This window comes from Rhinoderma darwinii, chromosome 1 (assembly GCF_050947455.1).
Source record: "Rhinoderma darwinii isolate aRhiDar2 chromosome 1, aRhiDar2.hap1, whole genome shotgun sequence".
In the NCBI taxonomy this organism is placed as follows: domain Eukaryota; kingdom Metazoa; phylum Chordata; class Amphibia; order Anura; family Rhinodermatidae; genus Rhinoderma; species Rhinoderma darwinii.
In genome coordinates, this window is record NC_134687.1 from 456433695 (window position 1) to 456453961 (window position 20267).

The window sequence follows — 20267 nt, forward strand, 5'->3', positions numbered from 1 at the left end:
CGCATTCATTTATGGAAAAGACCTGTGGGGTGAAAATGCTCACTATGCCCCTTAATAAATGCCTTGAGGGGAGTAGTTTCCAAAATGGGGTCACTTTCTTTTTATTATTTCACATCTGAGCCTCTGCAATTGTGAACCAATACTTTGTAAATCGCCAAATTAGGCCTCAATTTTACATGGTACGCTTTCACTCCTGAGCCTGGTCGAATGTCCAGGCAAAAGATTAGGGCCACATGTAGGGTGTTTCTAAAACCGGGAAACACAGCAAAGTAATTAGAGAGCTGTCTTGTTGTGGTGGCACAAGCTGGGCACCACATATTGGCATATCTATGGAAAAAATCCCATTTTCACTCTGCAACATCGAGTGCACACTAATTTCTAAAAAACACCTGCAGGGTTAACATTCTCACTACACCCCTAGGTGAATGCATTGAGGGGTGTAGTTTCCAAAATGTGGTCACTTCTGGGGGGTTTCCACTGTTTTGGTCCCACAGGCACCCAGAAACCAATCCAGCAAAATATGCACTCCAAATGGCGCTCCTTCCCTTCTGAGCCCTGCCGTGTGTTCAAACAGCAGTTTATGACCACATATGGGATATTGCCGTACTCGGGAGAAATTGCTTTATAAATGTTGGGGCTCTTTTTTTCCTTTATTTGTTGAGAAAAAGCTACGTCTTATTGAAGAAAAAGGATTGTTTTTATTTTCACTGCCCAATTCTAATAAATTCTATGAAACACTTGTGCAGTCAAAATGTTCACTACACCCCTAGATGAATTCCTCAAGGGGTGAAGTTTCCTAAATGGAGTCACTTTTGGGGCGTTTTCATTGTTTTGCAAATGCGACCTGGCCTCCACAAACCATTCCTGCTAAATGTGATCTCCAAAATCCAAATAGCGCTCTTTCCCTTCTAAGCCCTGCCGTGTGTCCAAACAGCCGTTTATTACCACATGTGGGGTATTGTTTTACTCGGGAGAAATTGCTTTACAAATTTTGCGGTGCTTTTTCTCCTTCAGTCCTTGTGGAAATGAGAAAAAATTAGCTAAACCTACATTTTCTTTGAAAAAAATTTAGATTGTCATTTTCAGGGCCTACTTCCAATAATTTCTGCAAAAAACCTGTGGTGTCAAAACGCTCACTATACCCCTAGATAATTTCCTCAATGGGTGTAGTTTCCAAAATGAGGTCACTTGTGGGGGGTTTCTACTGTTTTGTCCCCTCAGGGGCTTTGTAAATGTGACATGGCCTCCGCAAACCATTCCTGCTAAATTTGAACTCCAAAAGCCAAATGGCGCTCTTTCCCTTCTGAGCCCTGCCGTGTGTCCAATCAGCCGTTTATGACCACATGTGGGGTATTGTTTTACTCGGGAGAAATTGCTTTACAAATTTTGCGGTGCTTTTTCTCCTTTAGTCCTCGTGGAAATGAGAAAAAAAATCGCTAATCCTACATTTTCTTTGAAAAAATGTAGATTTTAATTTTCACGGCCTACTTCCAATAATTCCTGTAAAAAACCTGTGCTGTCAAAATGCTTACTATACCCCTAGATAATTTCCTTGAGGTGTGTAGTTTCCCAAATGGGGTCACTTTTGGGGGATTTCCACTGTTTTGGCACCGCAAGAGCCCTTCAAACCTGACATGGTGCCTAAAATATGTAATAAATATGTAATAAAAATAAGGCCTCAAAATCCACTAGGTGCTCCTTTGCTTCTGAGGTCGGTGCTTCAGTCCAGTAGCACGCTACGGCCACATGTGGGATATTTCTAAAAACTGCAGAATCTGGACAATAAATATTGAGTTGCATATTTCTGGTAAAACTTTCTGTGTTACAAAAAAAATTGATTAAATATGAATTTCTGCAAAAAAACAATGAAATTTTTAAATTTCACCTCTACTTTGCCTTAATTCCTGTGAAACGTCTAAGGGTATGTTCACACCCTATTTATGGACATAATTCAGGCGTTATACGCCTCGAATTACACCCAAAAAAACGGCTCCAAACCGTCTGCAAACATCTGCCCATTGAATTCAATGGGTCTTACGGTGTTCTGTGCAGACGGGCCTTTTTTTTGCGCGCCGCTGTCAAAAGACGGCGCGTAAAAAGACGGCCGCCTCAGAGAAGTGCATGTCACTTCTTGGGACGTAATTGGAGCCGTTTTTCATTGACTCCATTGAAAAACAGCTCCAATTACGTCCATAATGGACGCCGCGAAAAATGCCTGCACATGCAAAAACATCTGAAATTCAGGAGCTGTTTTCGCCTGAAAACAGCTCCGTAATTTCAGACGTAATTGGCGTTGCCGTGTGAACATACCCTTAGGGGTTAAGAAACTTTCTAAATGCTGTTTTGAATACTTTGAGGGGTGCAGTTTTTAAAATGGGGTGACTTATTGGGGGTTTCTAATATATAAGACCCTCAAAGCCACTTCACAACTGAACTGCCCCCTGTAAAAATAGCCTTTTGAAATTTTCTTGAAAATGTGAGAAATTTCTGCTAAAGTTCTAAGCCTTGTAACGTCCTAGAAAAATAAAAGGATGTTAAAAAAAACGATGCCAATCTAAAGTATACATATGGGGGATGTTAATTAGCAACAATTTTGTGTGGTATAACTGCCTGTCTTACAAGCAGATACATTTAAATTGAGAAAAATAAAAATTTTTGCAATTTTTCGGTAAAATTTGGTGTTTTTCACAATTAAATAATGAACGTATCGAGCAAATTTTGCCAGTATCATAAAGTCCAATGTAATTCAAAAAAGGCTGCCTGCCGGCAGAAATAAGCCCTGTTTTCCAACCATTATTAAAGAGTAAAAATAAAAAAGTCTTTATTCAATTTGCAACAAGGACAGACTACATGAAATTTAAAAGTTAATGTCCATTTCTGACAGCAATTAGCACAGTGCCAGACGTAAGAGCTCTGTCTAGAAAGGGTTAAGTACCACAACCACAGAGCGCTACATGCAGTTAGTTATTAGTTAGATTCAAAGGTGTCAATAGGACAATTATTAAAATAAAGGTAGAAGCCCCCCGACATGTTTCGCTACGATGTAGCGTCCTCAGGGGTATCGGGGCCAATGACAGCGAGCGGCGGTGTCAGTCTCATTAAGTATTCACTGCAACTAGCTGAACATGTGTCCACAATCAGTCGATAGCCTATCCAAGGAGGAATAGAGGACCGAGCCTCCTCCTCCGTTGATTGACAGATTCTGCCACCAATCACTTACTAGTTAGATGCCACCAATGAACAGCACTCAAGTGCACAAGCACACCAGGCTGCTTGATGGTAATCGCTGTACATATAATTATAACATTACTATAATACAAGAAAGAGGTCACTGATGAGTTTATAGATAAGTGCACAGAGGCACAAAGTGAGGAAAGTGATGGGATAGTAACGAATGTGATTAGTAATAGTACCATTCTAGGTACAAACGCTGTGCCCTGATTAAAGACGATATTATAGTTGCTGTGAGCGGCACAACAATATTACTATGATCTAAAGAAGTTATTAGTGGGCTTATAGATCAATACGTTTATAGGGTAGAAAGACATAATAGGCAGAGTTATCATGGACACTGTAGATAAGTGTACGAGTCTACACACGGAGACAGACACACTGGTGTACTGGCATGACTCAATCAGAATGCCGTATTTGCCGGACAGCAAGATAATCGCTGTACACAGTATCGGGACACTGCTATTATGCAAAAAAATAAAATAAAAAAAAAAAAAAAAAAAAAAAAAAAGGAAAAGGGTTTACTAGAGAGTTTGTAAAACGGTGCACAAACGCACAATGTGAACAGAGTGATACAATAATAATACAATTTAACACGCTGGCGCTGTGAGGTGATTAAAGGTGATGTTACAATTACTGTAAGCAGCACAAAAGATGTTACTGTGATCTGGGAAGGTTATCAGTGGACTAATAGATCAATGCGCTAATAAACTAGGGTAAATCAAAATGAGCAGATTCATGATAGGCATTGCAAATTAGTATACAAGTATACACGCTGAAATACCAGAGATATACGCGCAAAGGTGTACCAGAACGGCATAGTAAGAATGCCATTTATGTCAGACAGCGATATAAGTAGTATACAGAATAATACAAAAATATCTATGGATAGATAAAAGGTATGAGATATTAAGGTATGTGCACACACACTAATTACGTCCGTAATTGACGGACGTAATTCGGCCGCAAGTCCCGGACCGAACTCAGTGCAGAGAGCCGGGCTCCTAGCATCATAGTTATGTACGATGCTAGGAGTCCCTGCCTCTCTGCAGGACAACTGTCCCGTACTGTAATCATGTTTTCAGTACGGGACAGTTGTCCTGCAGCGAAGCAGGGACTCCTAGCATCGTACATAACTATGATGCTAGGAGCCCGGCTCTCTGCACTGAGTTCGGTCCGGGACTTGCGGCCGAAATACGTCCGTCAATTACGGACGTAATTAGTGTGTGTGCACATACCCTTACACTCATCGGGCTTAGTAGAGACCAAGCATTCAGAGTCAGTTGCTATCAAAGTGACTCATAAAGAAACGCAGTGAGTTATAATTGATCAAAATATTCAAACCGCCGCTATGTCGCTTACCAAGCTGTAGCCTGGGGGGTACCTGAAGCAAATACTAAGTATGATTGATAGTAGTATATTGATATAAGAAATGTGGATAGTAAGGCAGATTATAAAGAGTTTAATGACTACATTGTCAGTACAGTACCAGAATAATCACACAAACTGAAGTATAGTTCCAGTGTTTGGGTAACGTGTAGGATTCACAGAAAAGCAGCAAACGTAAATCCCTCATTGAGGCCTCCTGGGCTGAGAGATCCAAGGCGATGGATCCAACGTGCCTCCTCCTGTAACAACTTGCGGTCAAGGTTACCTGCTCTAGGGCCAAGTTTGACTTGCGTAATGCCCCAGAATTTCAAGGAGCGAATGTCCCCATCATGTACAAGACGGATGTGCCTAGACAGTGGTGTATCCTCTTTTTGGTTTATAGTGCTTAGATGTTTAGAAATTCTCCTCCGTAATTCTTGTATTGTCTTCCCTACATATAACTTAGGACAAGAGCAGCTGGCTATGTAAATAACTCCCTTGCTACGGCAATTAATAAATTGTTTAATCCGATAGGATCTGTTATCAAGTGGATTGGTAAATTCTTTTGTAGTAGCCATTAAGTGGCAAAAAGAACATCGGCCACATGGATGAGAACCAGTGACCGATGTCTTCAGCCAATTTTTTGACACAGAAATCACTCCAGAATGATGACTATGCACCAGATAGTCACGTAGATTTCTACCTCTTCGATATGTGATGTTTGGTGTGGAAGGAACAACACCCTGTAAGTCAGGGTCTGCCAGGAGAACCGGCCAGTGACGTTCAAGAATATCACGAACCTGTTGGGAGCCAGTATCAAAGGTCCCAATGCATCTTACACTGGTCATTACAGCAGATTTGCCAGTGACTGTTAATTGTTGATCAGTAACGGATTTACGTTCACATAATAGATCTCTTCTATCAGTGGCTCTCGCTCTGGCATACGCTTTGTGTAGCCATTTTTTGGGATATCCACGTGCCAAAAACTTAGTGAAAAGCCCACTACACTCCAATTCAAAAGACTGCTCGTCCGAGCAGTTACGTTTGGCACGGAGATATTGCCCTATTGGGATTCCCTTCTTTAAGGCAGGGGGGTGATAACTGTCCCAGTGCAGCAGGCTATTAGTGGACGTTGGTTTACGTGAGATATCCGTGTGGATACCACCAGCAGGATCCAGAGAGATTTTTAGGTCCAAAAAGATGATCTCCTTTTTATGAATGACGTGGGTAAATTTCATGCCTATATGATTAGAATTGAGTGTGTGCATGAAGTCGTGAAATGTGTTTAGGTCCCCATCCCATAGGAGGAGAATATCAAAAATATATCTCCCCCAGAACAGGATGTGACAAGTGTATGAAGCTAAAGTGTCAGTGAAGACCAAGGTATCCTCCCACCACCCCAAAAATAGGTTTGCATAGGTAGGTGCACAAACAGTGCCCATAGCTGTTCCTTTGGTCTGCAAATAAAATTTGTGATCAAATAAAAAATAATTGTGAGTGAGAAGAAACCGGAGTAGTGATAGTAGGAATTTGTTATGAGCATGAAATTGAACTCCCTTGGTACCCAAAAAATGTGCAACTGCTGTGAGGCCAAATTGGTGTTGGATATTAGTATAAAGTGATTCTACATCTATACTGGCAATAAATGTAGAAGAGGTCACATGAATCTCCTGGATCCTGTTGATGGTATCCTTCGTGTCCCTTAGAAATGAAGGCAGGGAGGTGACAAATGGCGAAAGGATTTCATCCAAGTACATACTAATGCCTTGGGTAAGACTATCATTGCCAGACACGATTGGTCGACCCGGTATTGGGCGAGACATCTTGTGGATTTTCGGCAGTGCGTAGAATGTCGCTAGTGTAGGAGTAGGGTTATAGATGCGTTTGAATTCTTCATTACTAATCATATTCTGTGTCTTGGCTACATCAAGTAACGTGTATAATGCACTGAGGAACAGATCAGTCGGATTTTTCTCAAGGATCATATATGTAGTGGTGTCATCTAACAGTCTATGGACCATGGCAACATAGTCATCCTGGTCCATGACCACAATGTTGCCCCCTTTATCGGAGGGTTTTATGGTTATTCTATCATTGTGACACAATTCGTCCAATGCTATTCTTTCCATTTCACTGAGATTAGCTAATGCTCTTTTTTTATCTGGTCTGATTTTCTTCAAGTCAGCACATACTAGCTTGACAAAAACGTCTATATGGGCATATTGTGAAAATGGTGGGGTAAGCCTGGACTTAGGACGTAATGAGGAGAAGGGACCAACTGCTGTAATGGGTCCAAATTCATTTTCATATAGGAGAGTTTCGAGATCTCTCAGTGTATTCTGTTCTGTACTGTCAGTTCCTCCCATATTCAGGGTATTATTTTTAAAGTATTTATATAAGGCCACTTTTCTGGCAAATAGGTTCACGTCCTTGGTCCAGGTAAGCTCATCATACAATGGAGTGGGGGTAAAGGATAGACCCCTGCGTAGAAGTGTCAATTGAGAATTATTTAACTGAACAGAGGAAATATTAAACACTTGCATTTGATCACTCTCAATATGGGTTAGAGACATAGATGGTACTGCTGTTAGGTCAGATTCCACCGTGGATTCGTGATTCCTAAAAAAGGAAAGGTGTTGAGTGGGCCACTTGTGTGGGTCGTATTGCCCGTAGGGCATTTGCTTACTAGAGATGTTTGACTTGAACCAGTGCCAGTTGCACGGGGGGTTAGAGGTACACTTGAGGTAGCTGATACACCAGGTACCGAGAAAGATGATAGTGAGGCAGAGTGTGAGGAAGTAGTGGCATTCTGATGAGAATGGCATTTTGTGTTGGATCTGGTTTGCACCGTACTTCGTTTAGAGGATTTAAATCTATTATTAGTATTCTTACGTTTAGTACCCGGTTTAGAATTAGGAGATTGTGCCGTCTCGTCAATCCCAGATGCCTCTGAATCAGAAAAATCAGTAAAGATTTGTACACGTCTGGGGTTGTATTGTGAGTGTGTCTTATATGTATACGCTTGACCAGTGTCAAAATCCCTGCGGTCTCTGACGTATTTGCGATGCTTTCGCTCTTTTATCTCGGTCTGCAATTTCTCAATATTTTTTTGTAATTGGGTTTCACAATTGTTAAATTCAATCAGGGTATTAAATCCCTGAATATCACCAATTTCTTTCTCAAGTTGCAGAGCGGTTTTGTTATAATCACGCTTCTCAAAGTCCAAAATGTATTGTAGTAATTTCAATGAACTCTCAGTTAGGAGTTCCTCCCACCCCTTAATGAATTCTGAATCACTGCGGTAGGAATTTGGGGTAATATTAATGCGAAGACCCCTGTATACGATTTTTTGTTGTATATATGTCTCTAGACTGACAATCTCCCAGCAAGATCTAATATATTTCTGGTAGGTTCTCTGCAAATCCCTGAAGGCAGTATGTATGTCAAATTGATGCAGTGGTACGTTATCTCTAGAGAACACGTATGCTGCTTCTGCGGAGAGTGTTTCTGAATTGATTCTCTAAGGGCATGACCACACATGGCGGAATTCCTCCGCAACTGTCCGCATCAATGCCGCACCTAATCCGGGTTGCGGATTACGGCTGCGGATCTGCACAAAATGTGCAGAAAATTGATGCGGACTAGCTGCTGCGGACTGCGGGAAAAGTGCTTCCCTTCTCCCTATCAGTGCAGGATAGAGAGAAGGGACAGCACTTTCCCTAGTGAAAGTAAAAGAAATTCATACTTACCGCCCGTTGTCTTGATGACGCGTCCCTCCTTCGGCATCCAGCCCGACCTCCCTGGATGACGCGCCAGTCCATGTGACCGCTGCAGCCTGTGCTTGGCCTGTGATTGGCTGCAGCCGTCACTTACACTGAAACGTCATCCTGGGAGGCCGGACTGGAGACAGAAACAGGGAGTTCTCGGTAAGTACGAACTTCATTTTTTTTTACAGATACATGTATATTGGGATCGGTAGTCACTGTCCCGGGTGCAGAAACAGTTACTGCCGATCGCTTAACTCTTTCAGCACCCTGGACAGTGACTATTTACTGACGTCTCCTAGCAACGCTCCCGTCATTACGGGAGCCCCATTGACTTCCTCAGTCTGGCTGTAGACCTAGAAATACATAGGTCCAGCCAGAATGAAGAAATGTCAAGTTAAAAAAGCAAGACGTATCCGCAGCACACATGACATGTGCATGACAGCTGCGGACTTCATTGCGGAACTTTGAATCTCCATTGAAGTCAATGGAGAAATTCCGCCATGAGTCCGCCACTGCTCCGCAACAGACAGAGCATGCTGCGGACACCAAATTCCGCTCCGCAGCCTATGCTCCGCAGCGGAATTGTACGCATCGTGTAAACGAACACTGCTAAATTAAAGTGAAAGTCAATGGAGAAACGGCTCCGCTGCGGATTAACGCTGCGGAGTGTCCGCAGCGGAATTTAAGTGAAATTCCGCCATGTGTGAACCCGCCCTTATTCAAAAAACCTGCCATAATCAGAGTATAGTATATATATATATATAATTAAATATATAGAGTGGGTCCTGGAGATTGGGTGATTAACCCTGCAATTTAGCAAAAAGTCCAATGTGTCACGAGAAAACATTCTCAGAATCGCTTGGACAGGTGAAAGCGTTCCGACGTTATTACCACATAAAGTGAAACATGTCAAATTTCAAAAATGAATCTCTGTCAGGAAGGTCAAAAGTGGCTAAGAGGGAAGGGGTTAATATAATGTAAACAAAAATTGTATTTATTTGTGTTGTCGCTTTCTACTTTTTAACCCCTTCCCGCTTTGGCCACTTTTGACCTTCCTGACAGAGCCTCATTTTTCAAATCTGACATGTTTCACTTTATGTGGTAATAACTCCAGAATGCTTTTACCTATCCAAGCGATTCTGAGATTGTTTTCTCGTGACACATTGGACTTTATGTTACTGGCAAAATTTGCTCGATATGTTCAGTATTTAATTGTGAAAAACACCAACATTTTGCAAAAATTTGCATTTTTCTCAATTTAAATGTATCTGCTTGTAAGACAGGCAGTTATAACACACAAAATTGTTGCTAACTAACATCCCCCATAAGTCTACTTTAGATTGCCATCATTTTTTGAACATCCTTTTATTTTTCTAGGACGTTGCAAGGCTTAGAACTTTAGCAGCAATTTTTCACATTTTCAAGAAAATTTCAAAAGGCTGTTTTTACAGGGGCCAGTTCAGTTGTGAAGTGGCTTTGAGGGCCTTAGGGCGGATTTACACGAACGTGTGCGTTCTGCGCGCGCACAAAACTCTGCGTTTTGCGCGCGTGGCAGGTGCGTGACAGCTCCGTGTGTCATGTTCATATGGATGCGTGGCTGCGTGCTTTTCATGTAGCCGCCATCATTATGACACTCAGTTTGGATGTTTGTAAACAGAAAAGCACGTGGTGCTTTTCTGTTTACATTCATTCTTTTACTGCTGTTACGCGAATAACGCGCATCCCACGGAAGTGCTTCCGTGTGGTGCGCGTGATTTTCACGCACCCATTGACTTCAATGGGTGCGTGATGTGCGAAAAACGACGAAATATAGAACATGTCGTAAGTTTTACGCAGCGGACTCACGCTGCGCAAAACTCACTGACAGTCTGCACTGCCCCATAGACTTGCATAGGTCCGTGCGACCCGCGTGAAAACCACGCGGTTTGCACGGACGTATAGCACATTCGTGTAAATCCGCCCTTATATATTAGAAACCCCTAAAAAGTCACCCCATTTTGAAAAACTTCACCCCTCAAAGTATTCAAAACAGCATTTAGAAAATTTCTTAACCCTTTAGACGTTTCACAGGAATTATAGCAAAGTAGATTAACGACACATACAGAGATGGAATACGGCAGCTACAATGCATAGGACACAATGAAAGGCAACCGTTCATTGCTTCTACTATCTGGCTCTGTACTGCGCAGACGCAGGTCAGAGTCACACAGCAGAGAAGCCGGTTTGTAGGGAGATAGCAGGCACCATTATGAAGACCAGCTGCACTGCAGGTAAGGTGTGTGTCTCTGTCTGTCCCTCTCTCTCACAGACCCCCGCTCTCGTGACCCCCGTCACCCCTACCTGGCAGGCCCCGCCCCCCCCGGATGGCCCCCCCCCCATTGCTAGATGTATTGTCAGTGTGGACGGTGTGCGGAGCTAAGCTTGTCAGATGTAGTAAAGCTGAGTGTGTGTGTCTGTATAGTAGAGCTGAGTGTGTGTCTGTAGCAGTGCTGAGTGTGTGTGTGTGTATGTATGTAGTAGTGCTGTGTGTGTGTGTGTGTGTGTGTGTGTGTGTGTGTGTGTGTGTATATGTATGTAGCAGTGCTGACTGTGTGTAGTAGTGCTGTGTGTGTCTGTATGTAGTATTGTTGAGTGTGTATGTATGTAGCATTGCTGACTGTTTGTATGTGTGTAGAAGTGCTGTGTGTGTGTGTCTGTATGTAGCAGTGCTGAGTGTGTATGTGTGTATGTAGCAGTGCTGACTGTATGTGTGTGTGTGTAGCAGTGCTGAGTGTGTGTATGTGTGTAACAGTGCTGACAGTGTGTATGTGTGTGTGTAGCAGTGCTGTGTGTGTGTATGTAGCAGAGCTGAGTGTGTGTGTATGTAGCAGTGCTGAATGTGTGTGTATGTATGTAGTAGTGCTGAGTGTTTGTGTGTGTGTGTAGCAGTGCTGAGTGTTTGTGTGTGTAGCAGAGCGGAGTAAGCACAGGCGCCGCTGATACTTCATAGCCCCTTATCAGCTTTTTTGAAGAATGAGCGGCGAGCACCCCCCCACACACAAATCCCCCCAAACATGCAAAATCAAGTGTAATCAAACTAATCAAGTAAACGTCATTGTCATACATTGTGGATTGTGCGGTCCATGTCTTTTTCCTCTAAATATTGCCATATATCTATAATCTACCCTTTTCCATTTATTTGGTTTACTTGGACCAGAACTCCACACATTTGAAAAAAAACCCCAGCTGATTTTAATCCAGGAATTACCTCATAAGTGTTTCTGCTCTTGCTTGTGCTCTCAGTTGGACACTGGGGGCGCATGGTAAGGTGAGCTTAGTCCATCGATTCACATGTTGTGGTGCTGTATGGTGGTGTCTGTTGCTGTAGTGCTGCATTTGTGGGGGGACGTAGCTCAGAGCCAAGGAGGCTTGGCACGGGTGCTTTTGGGCCCCTGGGTTGCTCCCTCTGCAGGAGCGGTGTGGCGGTGGCCGCCATGCGGTGCAACCGCTAGAGTAGGGACCCACTTTAAAAGAGGTCGCCGTGAAGTGGCAAGTGGGCCTATACAGTTTGATCAAAATGTTAACTAAGAACCTCCTGTTCATGTTCAGAAATTATGCCTAGTGGCTCAGATCAACGTATACATTGTGGATTGTGCGGTCCATGTCTTTTTCCTCTAAATATTGCTGTGTGTGTAGCAGTAATGTGTGTGTATGAAGCAGTGCTGTGTGTGTGTGTGTGTGTGTGTGGCAGAGCGGAGTAAGCACGGGCGCCGCTGATACTTCATAGCCGCTTATCAGCTGTTTTGAAGAATCAGTGGCGAGCAACACACACACACACACACACACACTCGAGTATTTTTTGATGCGGTTATTGGCTCGTAAAATGCGCCTAAAAAAATATGTCAAATACACGCCGTGTGAACCAGTCAACTGAAAAGTCATTCAGTTCACTTTCATCATTCTAAGGGTATTTTCACACGCGGTGTTTTTCGGGCCGTAAACGTCCCGGAAAACTGCTGAAAAATCAGAAGCAGAACGCCTACAAACATCTGCCCATTGGTTTCAATGGGAAATACGGTGTTCTGTTCCGACGGGGCGTTTTTTTACGCGGCCGTTTTCCAAAAACGGCACGTAAAGACGCCCGCCAAAAAGAAGTGCATATCGCTTCTTGGGACGTTTTAGGAGCCATTTTTCATTGACTCTATAGAAAAACCGCTCCAAACACGGGCGTAAAATAAATGCGGCCAAAAACGTGAGTTTGATTAAAAAATGGCTCAAAATCGGGAGCTGTTTTCCCTTTGTTTAGTAAGCGTGTAAATATACTCTTAGGCCCCATGCACACAAACGTGTTTTTGCGTCCGCAATTCCCCTGAAAATCCACGGGAGAATTGCGGACCCGTTCATTTCTATGGGCCCATACACACTATCCGTGTTTTCACGTGTCCTCGCATGTCCGCAAATCCGTGCCGCACAAACTCAGGACATGTCTTATTACGGCCCGCAAATTCGATGCGGACATGCCCATAGAAGTCAATGGGCACGTGGAAAATGCGGGTACACCTCCGTGTGTCAACCACAGTTTGCGGAAGTGTTGCTAGGCGACGACCGGGAATGAGTTCTGTCGTCATCGTGTTCTACCTAGGTTTTTTTTTTTTTTTTTTATCTGCATTTTGCGGATTACATACGGATGAACTGCGGTGGACATTTCACGGAACACGGTCCTGAAATTTGCGGACCAGAAAAACACTACGGTCGTGTGCATGAGGCCTTAGCCTTTTGGTGTGTCCTATAGCTTCTGCCAGCTGCAGAATCACACCCAAAATGGCAGCCGGACACTGCTTAGCAATTTCAAGACACCTTTTCCTGGCTTGTAGGAGGGGGGGGGGGGTGAGATTCCCTCCCAAATTTACGGCAGCTGTGAGTCAGGTTGCTTTGCCTTATTCACCTTGCGTAATTCTGGGAAGTGCTCCCTCTGGTGGTCAACATAGGAAAACATGTCAAATTATTTAATTTTTAATACTTTCCACCATGTGGAAGAAAAAAAAAATACAGCAAAAAACTTAAAATATAAAAGAAATAAGTAACTTAAAAAAAAAAAAAGGTTTAATTTGCGATACATTCCCTTTAAGGACCCATTAAAGGCGGTGTCTGTCGTATAACAAATGTGGTGCCGATATTTAAAAAGGGGTCCCAAATTAAACAATTAATTTATAGACCAGTAGTTGGTAAATTATGTCAAGGTTTTTTAAGTGATGCTATCCTGGAGTATCTGAATAAAAACAAACCTGAAACACCGCATCGGCATGGGATTATGAGAACGTTCTTGTCAAACCAATCCATTCCGCTTCTCTGAAATGAGTTCTAAACTGGAAATGGGTGAGGCTGTAAATGTTCGTTTTTAATATATTAATGATTTTGAAATGTCTTACAGAGTAAAAATTTACATATTTGTAGATGATATAAAGATGAGTACAGTATCATATTACAACAGAATTCGAGAAAGTTGAAGGTTTGGATGGAGAAGTGGCAAATAAAGTTAAATATTGATCGGTTATGCAAGTAGTAAAACACATAAAATGGTAAAATGGAAAAGGACTTGGGGTATTAGCGGAGTAAAAAATTAACTTTAGCAACCCGTGCCAGGTAGCTGCTGCCAAGCCATGTAAAATCACGAAATGCATCAAAAGGGTCCTAAATGAACTTGATGAAAACATGCCTTTAGGGTGGATTTACATGAGCGCCTGTGCGTTTTGCGCACGCAAAAACCGCGGCGTTTTGCGTGCGAAAATGCACTTGACAACTCCGTGTGTCATGTTCATATGGATGCGCGGCTGCGTGCTTTTCGCGCAGACGCCATCTTTATGACACTCCGTTTGGATGTTTGTAAACAGAAAAGCACGTGGTGCTTTTCTGTTTACATTCATTCTTTTACTGCTGTTGCGCGAATAACGCGCGTCCCACGTAAGTGCTTCCGTGTGGTGCGCGTGATTTTCACGCACCCATTGACTTCAATTGATGCGTTAAAAACGCAGAAATATAGAACATGTCGTGAGTTTTACGCAGCGGACTCACGCTGCGCAAATCTCACGGACAGTCTGCACGGCCCCATAGACTTGCATAGGTCCGTGCGACCTGCGTGAAAACCACGCGGGTTGCACGGACGTATAGCACGTTCGTGTAAATCCGCCCTTAGCCATATATAAATCACTATTCATGGAATATTGTGAACAGATTTGGCTTCCTGTAAATAAGAAAGGCACAGTAGAGCTGGAGAGGCAACCAAATTGTAGATTACATTATCCAGAAATATTGAGACAGCAACTAATGTGGTATAACAGAAATGTAAGGTAGCCACTATCACAAAGTATACATGAAAACAGCAGAAGTGACTCGTATCAAAATATAACATTATCTATTAACCCCTTAATGACCAGGCCATTTTGTGCGTTAATGACCGAGGGATTATTTTTTGTTTTTTCACTATTTGATTTCAAGAGTCGTAACTTTTTTTTTTTTTTTTTATTTCGTCGACATAGCCGTATAAGGGCTTGTTTTTTGCGGGACGAGTTGTATTTTTAAATTGCATCATTTTTGGGTGCATATAATATATTGATTAACGTTTATTAACTTTATTTTAGGAAAGAATTGAAAATAAACGGCAATTCCAGCATTGTTTTTCACGTTACAAATTTACGCCGTCCACTATGCGGCAGAAATAACATGTTACCTTTATTCGATGGGTCGGCACGATTATGTGGATACCAAATATGTAGAGTTTTTATGTTTTCCTAAAACCCTTTTAAAAAAAAAAAAAATAATAATTACTTGTTTTTGCATCGCCACATTTCAAGAGCCGTAACTTTTTTTTTTTTTTTCTGTCGATGTGGGCTTGTTTTTTGCGGGAAAAGGTGTAGTTTTTATTGGTATTATTTTGGGGTACATGGGACTTGTGAATTAATTTTTATTTTTTTATGGTGGGAATGGAAGAAAAAAAGGATTTTTGCCATTGTTTTTTTGTCGCCGTCCACCCGGCGGTTTAATGCGTTAACTTTATTGTTCGAGTCCTTACGATCGCGGTGATGCCAGATATGTGTATGTGTTTTTTTTGTTTTTTTTTTACACACTTAATAAAACAACTTTTTGGGGAAAAAAAGTGGTTTTATTTTTACTGTAAGTTTTTTTTTTTTTTTTTTTTTTTTCATAAACTTTATTTAACTGTTTTACGGTTTGTTTGTTTTTTGTCCCACCAGGGGACTTCACCATGCGATCTGCTGATCGCTTATATAATTCTTTATAACAAAGCATTATTGCCGGTCAGTGTAAGGCCTGATTCACACGAGCGCTGCGCATCTTGGACATGAAACTGTAGTTTTTCACGTCCGAGGTGCATCCGTGCTCAGCGCTGCGGGACTCGATGTTGCGCATCCCCCATAGATGAGTCTATGGAGTGATGCGTGAAAAGAACGTACATGTCCTATTTTCTCACGGACCCTTCACACGGTCCGTTGAAACAACGGCTGTATGCGGTCACATTGAATTACATAGGTCTGTGGGATGGCCGCTGTTTCAACGGCCGTCCCACGGACGTTTAACACGCTCGTGTGAATCAGGTTTAAAACTTTCAGGCTATCTATTAGGCCATGCCTCTGGCATGGGCTAATAGGCGGATGCTGAAGGCAGACCTGGGGGCCTTTGTTAGGCCCCCGGCTGCCATGGAAAACTGACGGCGCCCCACGATTTCTTTGCGGGGTCGCCGATGGGGTGACAGAGGGAGCTCCCTCCCTCTGTCAAACACCTTATAAGCCGCTGTCGCTTTGGACAGCGGCATCTGATGGGTTAGGGCTCGTTTACACGAGCGTGATATACGTGCGTGCAACGCGCGTGCTTTTCACGCGTGTCGTACGCACCTATATTAGTCTATGGGGGCATGCAGACAGTCCGTGAGTTTTGCTCCGCGTGAGTCCGCTGAAAAAAAACTCACGACATGTCCTATATTTGTGCGCTGTTCGCGGATCACGCACCCATTGAAGCCTATAGGTAAGCAATGCACATTAAAGATGCTTCCGCTATCCCTATTCAGCCCTAGTATTACTCTAAAAAGTTCAGACCCTATATGGAGCACCCGCCCCGAAATGGGCAACCCTGTCTGGAACCTGCCCTTATACTACTTTCGTCCTGAAAATAACTCTGCATTATTCCCAACGTGTTTTCTCCCATGTTTATTCTAGGTTTCATCAGGGGCCTCGCATAGTAATAGATGTACAGTCCACTAGAATGAATCTGGACGGAGAGTGTACGAAGATAGAATAATAGGTTCCCATAGTGGTGGGTAACATAGCTTGATGCCTTTGGTATTGAGATATGGCTTACTGGACGGGGTGGCCCTTTGGGGCAGGTGATTCATATAGGCATTAGAGTCTGCACTTTTTAGGGTCATACTAGGGCCGAATAGGGACACCAGACGCGTCCTTAATGAGCATGCACTATCTATAGGAGCTACCTGAGTCTCATTCGCTATTCTGTCAAACACGCTGTGGGAAGACATCCAGTGAGATCATTACAATTTGTCTATACATACATGCGTTTAAACTCATGAAGGTTTCAATAGTGTGGTGTTCTGTCTACTGATTTGATGGCTATATTTTTATTTGTATCTAGTATAAGGCTATTGCCCTAGCATTGGCTGTCATCATGTCGGTGAATATTGGAAATTTTCAACTTAATGAGGTTAAGATTCTGATTACGATTTCTATTTATTTGTTTATTATTTTAAGAGACATTAGTATATGTTATAGTTTAATAATCGTCACTTATGCTGTTTTGGTCCAGAAATATTAACAAAATTAGTTTGAAGAAAATATGGTACTATGTACAAATATATCAAAGCTCATTACAGAGGTTTATCTTATGATCTTTTCATATCTAGACCTATAAATTTAACAAGGGCATCCGCTACTAGAAAAGAGGTTATTAAAGGCTATGTACATCTCTAAAGGGCAATTTTAATAAAAAGCTTAATCAGTGCAAATTTTTTTTTTACTTTTTAAGATACAGCTGTTCTGTATTCTCTATACCTAGCAGCTGTATCTAGTGCTAGATCCTGCTCACGTCCGTTCCGTGTGAACTTAGATGTGATAGATTTCAGGTGGATCCGTCAGTCCAGCAGACCTGACGGGAGCAGGATATAGCTGCTAGGTATAGAAAATACAAAACGGCTGTATCTCAAAAAGTAAAAACATTTTTTATAAAAGCTATTTAGAAAATTGCACCAAACACACTGACCTTTTTTATTACAAAAAAAAATGTCCTTTCAAAGATTTACATAAGAGTGACACTGTAACAATCTTGCTGTCTCTTTTTATTGTTGGTCCACTAGACTGTTATTAAATAACACTGTTTGAATCTCAGACTGAATATGCAAACACGCTCAGGAAAAAAAAATCCTGAATAAAATACTGAATATCCATTCAATATGTGAAAATGCCCAATTTGTATTGTGTTCCCAAAAAGTGGTATGTCTTGTTCTATGCAAGTTATGAATTTGTGTAGATAAAGTAGTTGTGCTCTTTAGGGCACTGCTAATATGGTTAATATTATTCTTTAATGTTCAATACTTTATTTTATACAATTAAGGCTTTGTTCACATCTGTACTGAAGGCTCTGTTCAGGGATTCCATCGCAGATTCGCTCAAATTTGACAGGAAAAATATTGACAAATTGTAACAAAGTAAATGAGATTTCAAGTAATCTCATCGACACGTTACAGATTTGTTTTGCACATAAATTGATCTGTGGTTTGAATTTTAAAACCTGCAGCATGTTAATTTACCTTGCGTTTCCGTCTCAGAATTGTATCCGACAAGTTTATTTAAAAAAAAAACACCAATACGTAGCATAAATGTAAAAAGCACACCTAAAAACGCATAAAAAACCACAACAATAAGTTACCTGCAGAATTAGCTGCGTTTATCTGTGGTTTTTATGCAGATTTTCTGCATCAAATTACGCAAAGTGTGCATAAAGCCTAATACTTATTATGTGTAAGGCATTGCAAAGGCTGAAATCTGCAGTGAAATTCCGCTTCTTCTTCGCAACGTCATGAGTATGCTGCGGAGGGAAAATTCTGCACCACAGCCTAATTTCCGCACAGTTATTTTCTGCAACGTCTGAACTAACTTTCCTAAAAATGTATAGAAACAAATGTAAAACACGGCTGCTGCAGAATTCCACCGAGGACTGTCCACAGCGGAATTCAACGGCAATTTCGCCACGCTTGAATGTGCCCTTAGGGCTTCTCCACACGTAATGGAATTGCTGCAGAAACTTGCAGAAATTCAGCTGCGGAAAAAGCACACCATTTTCTGCGTTTTTTTTTTTTTTTTTTGTTTGTTTTTTTGCAGAAAATGGTGCGTAATTTGCTGCGTTTTTCTCAATGCTGGGAGATAGTGACATCTCTGAAAACGCAGCAATTCGGTCCACATTCCACAGCAGGAATTGACATGCTGCGATACGAAAAAATACGCACCGCAGGTGAATTTCTGGTTGGAAATTTTACTCAGCATCTGGATGAGATTTGTTAAATGTCACCCACTTTGCTGCTACTGTGATCTACTGCGTATTTTCCGCCCACAATTCCGGACTTAAAATATGCAGCTATTCCGTCAGGTGTGGACAAGCCCTTACTGTGAAATGTCCCCGGATGGGTCTGTTTGCTTATTTCAGACTTTTAATTTTTTTATAGTATTTGCTCATATTTTGCAAGAGGTAAAGTGGTTAAAGGTTGCTTATGAAAGTGTTTTTTTTTTGGTTTTTTTTTGTAGCTTGAGGCTATGTTCACACACGTAACAAACGACAGCTCAAAATACGGAGCTGTTTTCAAGGGAAAACAGCCTCTGATTTTCAGCCGTTTTTTAAGCAACTTGCGTTTTTTGCATCCGTTTAAAAGGCTTGGCAAAAGCCTTATAATCTATGGGTGATGGACACATAGACTATAAGGGCACGGCCAGACGTGGCAGAGTTTTTCCGCTGCAAATGTTGGGGCATTTACGCAACGAATCTACACCAACATTTACATATTTGACAGGTAATTCAGACGTTGCAGAAAAGACTGCGGACTTGCCACAGATTTCAGTTTTTGCATTGCAAAGGCTGGAATCTGCAGTGAAATTCCGCAACAGGCAGTGCATGCTGCGGAGGGAAAATTCTGCACCACAACCTATGGTCTGCAGCAGAGTTTTCCGCAATGTCTGAACTAACTTTCCAAAAAATGTATTGAAACAACTGTAAAAAAAAAAGGCCGCTGGAGAATTCCACAGCAATTCCGCCACGTCTGGCTGTGCCCTTATGGTATCCGTTTAACAGATACGTCATGAACTCTCATGACCCCAGTTAATGACTTAGTCATTTAACAGATGCCATTCGAGTCTATGGTGACGGATGACACTGTTAGGCATCCATCACAGCCTACGTTTAAAGTATACGTCGGGAGCTTTGTCCCGACATATATGTTAAACGTAGGCACAAAACATGATGTGAACATAGCCTTAGCTCAAAAATCACCTGAGAATTTTCTAGTTACTCATACACATTAATGATATACAGGTGCAATTTATATATATATACATTTACCCTACAGAAAGATTGAGGTTATCCACTAAGAATGAAATTGATATGAATAGTAAATAAGCGATTAATTATTATAAGTTAGTGAGGCTTCGTACTCAAGACAGACATTTTATAGACTTTAAATTTGGCTATTTGTTAAATATCAGAATAACTTCTTTCAAATGAATAGCTGCCCATCTAATACATGGATGGGCGCGCGCGGTCCACGAGTGCCACTCTATAATATCGATATTCCCTAATAGGGCATATAGAAATGGGTTGTCTCGATGCGACCACGTATTTTAGCTATGTGAATAA

The 20267-nt window shown here is 41.8% G+C and overlaps 1 protein-coding gene across 3 annotated transcripts in view; it reads left to right on the forward strand.

Moving 5' to 3' along the window:
• Nucleotides 1–20267, forward strand: part of LOC142743518 (catechol O-methyltransferase-like) — an 89609-nt gene that overhangs the window by 44916 nt on the left and 24426 nt on the right. The gene's annotated exons all lie outside the window — the stretch shown is intronic.